Consider the following 7912-nt stretch of genomic DNA (forward strand, 5'->3'; position numbering starts at 1 on the left):
AATTAGAATTTAAAACAATTAGTTAATTAAAAAGATTTTTGAAAAAGTTGTTAGTGATTTTCGAAAATTAGAGAGAAAAAGGTAGTTAGGTGGTTTTGAAAAAGATAAGAAAAATTAAAACAAACAAAAAGTCAAGTAGTTAATTGAAAAAGATTTGAAAATAAATTTTGAAAAGATAAGAAGTTAGAAAAAGATTTTGAAATTAAAATTTTGAAAAAGATATGATTTGAAATTTATTTTGAAAAAGATTTGAAAAAGAAATTAAAAAGATTTAATTTTTAAAATTAAAGTTGATGACTTGACTAACAAGAAACTAAAAGATATGATTCTAGAATTTAAAGATTGAACTTTTCTTAATAAGAAAGTAACAAACTTGAAATTTTTGAATCAAAACATTAAATGTTAGCAAAGTTTTCGAAAATATGAAGTAAAAATAAGAAAAAGATTTTGAAAATTTATTTTGAAGAATTTTCGAAAAACATGAAAGAAAATTGAAAAATATTTGATTTTGAAAAAGATTTGAAAAGATAGAATTTTTAAATAGAAATTTTGACTTGACTAATAAGAAACAACTAAATTTTAAAAAAAATTTTGACCAAGTCAACCCAAAATTTCGAAATTTATGAGACAAAAAAGGAAAAGATATTTTTTTATTTTTAAATTTTTAATGAGGAGAGAGAAAAACAACAAAATGACACAACATAAAAATTTAAGATCAAAACAAATAATGCATGCAAGAACACTTTGAATGTCAAGATGAACACCAAGAACACTTTGAAGATCATGATGAACATCAAGAACATATTTTTGAGAATTTTTAAGAAAAGAAAGACATGCAAGACACCAAACTTAGAAATTTTTAATGTTTAGACACTATGAATTCGAAAATGCATATGAAAAACAAGAAAAGACACAAAACAAGAAAATTTAAAGATCAAACGAGGAAAATTATCAAGAACAACTTGAAGATCAATGAAGAACATCATGCATATATTTTCAAAAATTAAAGAAAAATTAAAACATGTAAGTGACACTAAACTTAAAATTTGACACAAGACTCAAACAAAAAACACAAGATTTTTTTTGTTTTTATGATTTTATTAATTTTTTTGTATATTTTTCGAAATTATTTTGGAAAAAGAAAATAAAAAAATTCAAAATTTTTAATAAGGATTCCAGGATTCATGCAGTGTTAGTCTAAAGCTCCAGTCCAAAAGATTAGACATGGCCAAATGGCCAGCCAAGCTTTAGCACAGAATTTTAAATGAGAATCCAAAGGCTCATCAATGTTATTCTAAAGCTTCGGTCCAAAAGAATTAGACATGGCCAAATGGCCAGCCAAGCTTTAACATAACACATACAAGCATGTCCTTTCTACAATGGAAAGTGGAAACCTCAGTCCAAAAGATTAGACATGGCTTAACAGCTAGCCAGGTTTCAACACATCTCATGAAGCTCTAGAATTCATTCTTAAAAATTTTTGAATGATTTTTTTCGAAAATTAAATATTTTTTTTTGAAATTAAAACTAAAAAATCTTAAACATAAAATAAAATTACCCAATCTAAGCAACAAGATGAACCGTCAGTTGTTCAAACTCGAACAATCAGTGGCAACGGCACCAAAAACTTGGTGCACGAAATCGTGATCACACTTTTCACAACTCCGCACAACTAACCAGCAAGTGCACTGAATCGTCCAAGTAATACCTTACGTGAGTAAGGGTCGATCCACGGAGATTGTCGGCTTGAAGCAAGCTATGGTCATCCTGTAAATCTTAGTCACGCGGATTCAAATGGTTATAAGGTTTTGATAATTAAAAGATAAATAAAACATAAAATAAAATAAAGATATTTATGTAATTCATTGGTGGGAATTTCAGATAAGGGTTTGGAGATGCTTTGTTGCTTCTGAACCTCTGCTTTTCTATTGTCTTCTTCCAATCATGCGTGCTCCTTTCCATGGCAAGCTGTATGATCCTCTCGAATGAAAAATACCAGGTACAATCTCTGCACGGCTAATCAACTGTCGGATTTCTCGTCTCGGATGAAAAATACCAGGTACAGCTACCGCACGGCTAATCATCTGTTGGTTCTCACTAGCATCGGAAGGAATACCACAGACAAGGTTTAGACTTTTCGTATCTCAGGAATGCTGCCAATGGTTCTAGCCTATACCACGAAGGTACTAATCTCACGGACTCAGTCCGTGTATTAGATACCCAAGAGAATATACTCCGGCTGTCGTCCAATGACTACGTTGAACATCATGTAGACCGCTTGTGGTTGTCAGGCACGCGGATCTTGGCTAAGCGAGTAACGAAGATAGTGGGTGATTGTCACGGGTCACCCCTTAATTCTAACTTAACTGAATTAAGTATGAGAGTATATCTTGGAGAATAAATAGGCGTGAATTGAAAGAAAAACAATAGTACTGGCATTAATTCATGAAGAACAGTAGAGCTCCTCACCTAAATCTATGAGGTGTAGAAACTCCACCGTAGAAAATACATAAGAGAAAAGAGGTCTAGGCATGGCCGAATGACCAACCTCCCAAATGTAACATAAAAGTCTCCAAGTTCATAAAAAGTTTGATTACAATAGTAAAAAGTGCTATTTATACTAAACTAGTTACTAGGGTTTACAGAAATAAGTAACTAAGTGCAGATAGTGCAGAAATTCACTCCCGGGGCCCACTTGGTGTGTGCTTGGACTGAGCATTAAAACTTTTACGTGCATAGGCCATTCTTGGAGTTAAACGCCAGCATGGTGCCAGTTTGGGCGTTTAACTCCAGTTTTGGTGCCAGTTCTGGCGTTTTACGCCAGAAAATTTTTGGCTGGCGTTTAATGCCAGTTTGGGCCATCAAATCTTGGGCAAAGTATAGACTATTATATATTGCTAGAAAGCCCAAGATGTCTAATTTTCAATGCAATTAAGAGCGTGCCAATTGGGTATCTATAACTCCAGAAAATCCACCTTGAGTGCAGGAGGGTCAGAATCCAACAGCATCTGCAGTCCTTTCTCAGCCTCTAAATCAGATTTTTGCTCAGATCCCTCAATTTCAGCCAGAAAATACCTAAAATTACAGAAAAATACAAAAACTCATAGTAAGGGCCAGAAATGTAATTTTTGCATTAAAACTAATAAAAATATAATAAAAAGTAACTAAAACATACTAAAATCTATGTAAAAATAATGCCAAAAAGGGTATAAATTATCCGCTCATCAATAGCCAGGCAGACGGCTAGCTTGTTGGAAGCTCGTTTCATCAGGAAACTAGACTACTCAACATGGCTCTCGAATGTGGTGCTTATAAGAAAAGAAAACAAGAAGTGGAGGAAGTGCATTGACTACTTAGATCTTAATACGGCGTGTCCCAAAGATTCATTCCCCCTTCCCAACATCTATGCCCTGGTAGATGTGGTAGCGAGATACCAATTTCTGAGCTTCATGAACACGTACTCGGGATACAACCAGATCCCGATGCACCGTCCTGACGAGGAAAAAATGGCATTCATAATGCCATCAGGGACATAATGCTACAAGGTTATGCTATTTGGGCTGAAGAATGCGGGGGCCACCTATCTAAGGTTAATGAACAGAGTCTTTAAGAATCATATTGGTAGGTTGGTGGAGGTATACATTGATGGTATACTAGTAAAGATGACCGAGCCAAGCAGCTTAGTTGCCGATCTGGAGGTTATTTTCGGGTCACTTCAAAAACACAATATGAGACTGAAGCCTCTAAAATATGCATTTGCCATGGACTCAGGAAAGTTCTTGGGATTTATGATCACACAAAGAGAAGTTGAGGCCAACCCGGATAAATGTGAAGCCACCCTCCGAATGACAAACCTTGGTCGTGTCAAGGACATCCAAAGACTGGCAGGGACGCTCACGGCTCTGTCACGTTTCCTCAGTGCCTTGGCAGCAAAGCCTCTACCCTTCTTCAACCTAATGAAGAAAGGGATTACCTTCGAATGGACCCCAGCTTATGAAGAAGCTTTCAATCACTTCAAGAGGATTCTGTCGGAACCTATAGTGCTGAGTAAACCGAAAGAAAGGGGGGACTCTATACCTCTATCTGGCGGTGACAGAGGAGGCCATGTGATGAGCGGATAATTTATACGCTTTTTGGCACTATTTTTAGTATGTTTTTAGTAGAATCTGGTTACTTTTAGGGATGTTTTCATTAGTTTTTATGTTAAATTCATATTTCTGGACTTTACTATGAGTTTGTATGTTTTTCTGTGATTTCAGATATTTTCTGGCTGAAATTGAGGGACTTGAGCAAAAATCAGATTCAGAGGTTGAAGAAGGACTGCTGATGCTGATGGATTCTGACCTCCCTGCACTCAAAGTGGATTTTCTGGAGCTACAGAACTCAAAATGGCGCGCGTCTAATTGCGTTGGAAAGTAGACATCCAGGGCTTTCCATAAATGTATAATAGTCCATACTTTGGCCGAGTTTAGATGACATAAAAGGGCGTTGAACGCCAGTTCTATGCTGCTGTCTGGAGTTAAACGCCAGAAACAAGTCACAAAGCAGAGTTGAACGCCAGAAATACGTTACAACCTGGCGTTCAACTCCAGAAAGAGCTTCTGCACGTGTAACATTCAATCTCAGCCCAAGCACACACCAAGTGGGCCCCGGAAGTGGATTTATGCATCAATTACTTACTTTTGTATACCCTAGTAACTAGTTTAGTATAAATAGGACCTTTTACTATTGTATTAGACATCTTCGGATCATCCTGGATTGTAATTTTGATCCTGTGATCTCGTTTTGGGGGCTGGCCTCTTGGCCATGCCTGGACCTTCATCACTTATGTATTTTCAACGGTAGAGTTTCTACACTCCATAGATTAAGGTGTGGAGCTCTGCTGTTCCTCAAAGATTAATGCAAAGTACTACTGTTTTTCTATTCAATTCAACTTATTCCGCTTCTAAGATATTCATTCGCACTCCAACCTGAATATGATGAACGTGACAATCATCATCATTCCTTATGAACGCGTGCCTGACAACCACTTCCGTTCTACCTTAGATTGAATGAGTATCTCTTAGATCTCTTAATCAGAATCTTCGTGGTGTAAGCTAGATTGATGGCGGCATTCATGAGAATCCGAAAATTCTAAACCTTGTCTGTGGTATTCCGAGTAGGATTCAGGGATTGAATGACTGTGACGAGCTTCAAATTCGCGAGTGCTGGGCGTAGTGACAGACGCAAAAGGAGGGTGAATCCTATTCCAGTATGATCGAGAACCTCAGATGATTAGCCGTGCTGTGACAGAGTATTTGGGCCATTTTCACAAGAGGATGGGATGTAGCCATTGACAACGGTGATGCCCTTACATAAAGCCAGCCATGGAAAGGAGTAGGATTGATTGAATGAAGACAGCAAGAAAGCAGAGATTCAGAGGAACGAAAGCATCTCTATACGCTTATCTGAAATTCTCACCAATGAATTACATAAGTGTTTCTATCCTTGTTTTATGTTTACTTATTATTTAATTTCGAAAACTCCATAACTATTTTATATCCGCCTGACTGAGATTTACAAGGTGACCATAGCTTGCTTCATACCAACAATCTCCGTGGGATCGACCCTTACTCACGTAAGGTTTATTACTTGGACGACCCAGTGCACTTGCTGGTTAGTTGTATCGAAGTTGTGAATGAAAAACGATTTATTAAGACGTGTGTACAGAGTTTCTGGCACCGTTGCCGGGGATTGTTCGAGTTTGGACAACTGACGGTTCATCTTGTTGCTCAAATTGGGTAACTTTCTTTCCGTTTTCTTTTCAAAAAAATTTTTCAAAAATCTTTCAAAAATTTCTCCTTTGTTTTCGAAAAAAATTTTAAAATAAAAATGTTTTCAAAAATATATTTTTCTTCAGAATTTTTACGAATGAATTCTAGCGTTTCATGTAGCATGTTGAAGCCTGGCTGGCTGTAGAGCCATGTCTAAATTCTTTTGGACTGAGGTTTTGGCTTAAAATTGAATGAATTACTCTCATGTTACATACTAAAGCTTGGCTGGCTATTAAGCCATGCCTGACCTTTTGATTGGAGCTTTAGACTAAAGAGCATAAGATTCCTGGAATTCATATTAAAATTTTGGAATCCTTATTTTTCTTTTTCAAAATGATTTTCGAAAAAATTAAAAGAAAATACAAAAAAAAATCATAAAATCATAAAAATCAAAAAAATATTTCATGTTTCTTGTTTGAGTCTTGAGTCAAGTTGAAAGTTTGGTGTCAATTGCATATTCATCTTGCATTTTTCGAAAAATTCATGCATTCATGGTGTTCTTCATGATCTTCAAGTTGTTCTTGGTAAGTCTTCTTGTTTGATCTTGATGTTTTCTTGTTTTGCATCTTTTCTTATTTTTCATGTGCATTTTTGCATTCATAGTGTCTAAACATGAAAGATTTCTAAGTTTGGTGTCTTGCATGTTTTCTTTGCATATAAAAATTTTTAAAAATAAGTCTTGATGTTCATCATGACATTCAAAGTGTTCTTGGTGTTCATCTTGACATTCATAGTGTTCTTGCATTCATCACATACTTTGATCCATAACTTTCATGCATTGCATCATTTTTCATGTTTTTCCCTCTCATCATAAAAAAAATATTCAAAAATCAAAAAAATATCTTTCCCTTTTTCAATCATAAATTTCAAAAATTTGAGTTCACTTTTTCAAAACTTTTTAAAATATAGTTGTTTTTATGAGTCAAATCAAATTTTCAATTTAAAAATCTTATCTTTTCCAAAATCTTTTTCAAAAATCAAATCTTTTTCATTTTTCTTATTTATTTTCGAAAATTTAAAAAAATATTTTTCAAAAATCTTTTCTTATCTTTATCTCCTAATTTTCGAAAATAACATCATCAATTAATGTTTGGATTCAAAAATTTCAAGTTTGTTACTTGCTTGTTAAGAAAGATTCAAACTGAGTTCTAGAATCATAACTTGTGATTTCTTGTGAATCAAGTCATTAATTGTGATTTTAAAAATCAAATCTTTTTCAAAAACTAATTTCAATCATATCTTTTCAAAAATATCTTCTTATCTTATCTTTTTCAAAATTTGATTTTAAAATATCTTTTCTAACTTCTTATCTTCTTATCTTTTCAAAATTGATTTTCAAATTTGTTTCAACTAACTAACTAACTTGTTGTTTGTTTCTTATCTTTTTCAAAACTACCTAACTAACTCCCTCTCTCTCTAATTTTCGAAAATACCTTCCCTCTTTTTCAAAATTTCTTTTTAATTAACTAATTATTTTAATTTTTGATTTTTATTTTCAAAAAATTACTAACCTTTTTCAAAAACTATTTTCGAAAATCACTAACTCTTTTTCAAAAATTATTTTCAAAAATTCTCTCTCTCTCTTTTATCTCCTTCTATTTATTTATTCATCTACTCACACAGGGACCTCTATACTGTGGTAAAAAGAACCCCTATTATTATTATTTTTCTGTTCCTCTTTTTCATATGAGCAAGAGCCAGGACAAGAACATTCTTGTTGAAGCAGATCCAGAACCTGAAAGGACTCTGAAGAGGAAACTAAGAGAAGCTAAATTACAACAATCCAGCAAGCACCTTTCAGAAATTTTCGAACAGGAAGAGGAGATGGCAGCCGAAAATAATAATAATGCAAGGAGGATACTTGGTGACTTTACTGCACCTAGTTCCAATTTACATGGAAGAAGCATCTCCATTTCTGCCATCGGAGCAAACAATTTTGAGCTGAAACCTCAACTAGTTTCTCTGATGCAGCAGAACTGCAAGTTTCATGGACTTCCATCTGAAGATCCTTTTCAGTTCTTAACTGAATTCTTGCAAATATGTGATACTGTTAAGACTAATGGAGTAGATCCTGAAGTCTACAGGCTCATACTTTTCCC

This window comes from Arachis ipaensis, chromosome B08 (assembly GCF_000816755.2).
Source record: "Arachis ipaensis cultivar K30076 chromosome B08, Araip1.1, whole genome shotgun sequence".
Lineage (NCBI taxonomy): Eukaryota > Viridiplantae > Streptophyta > Magnoliopsida > Fabales > Fabaceae > Arachis > Arachis ipaensis.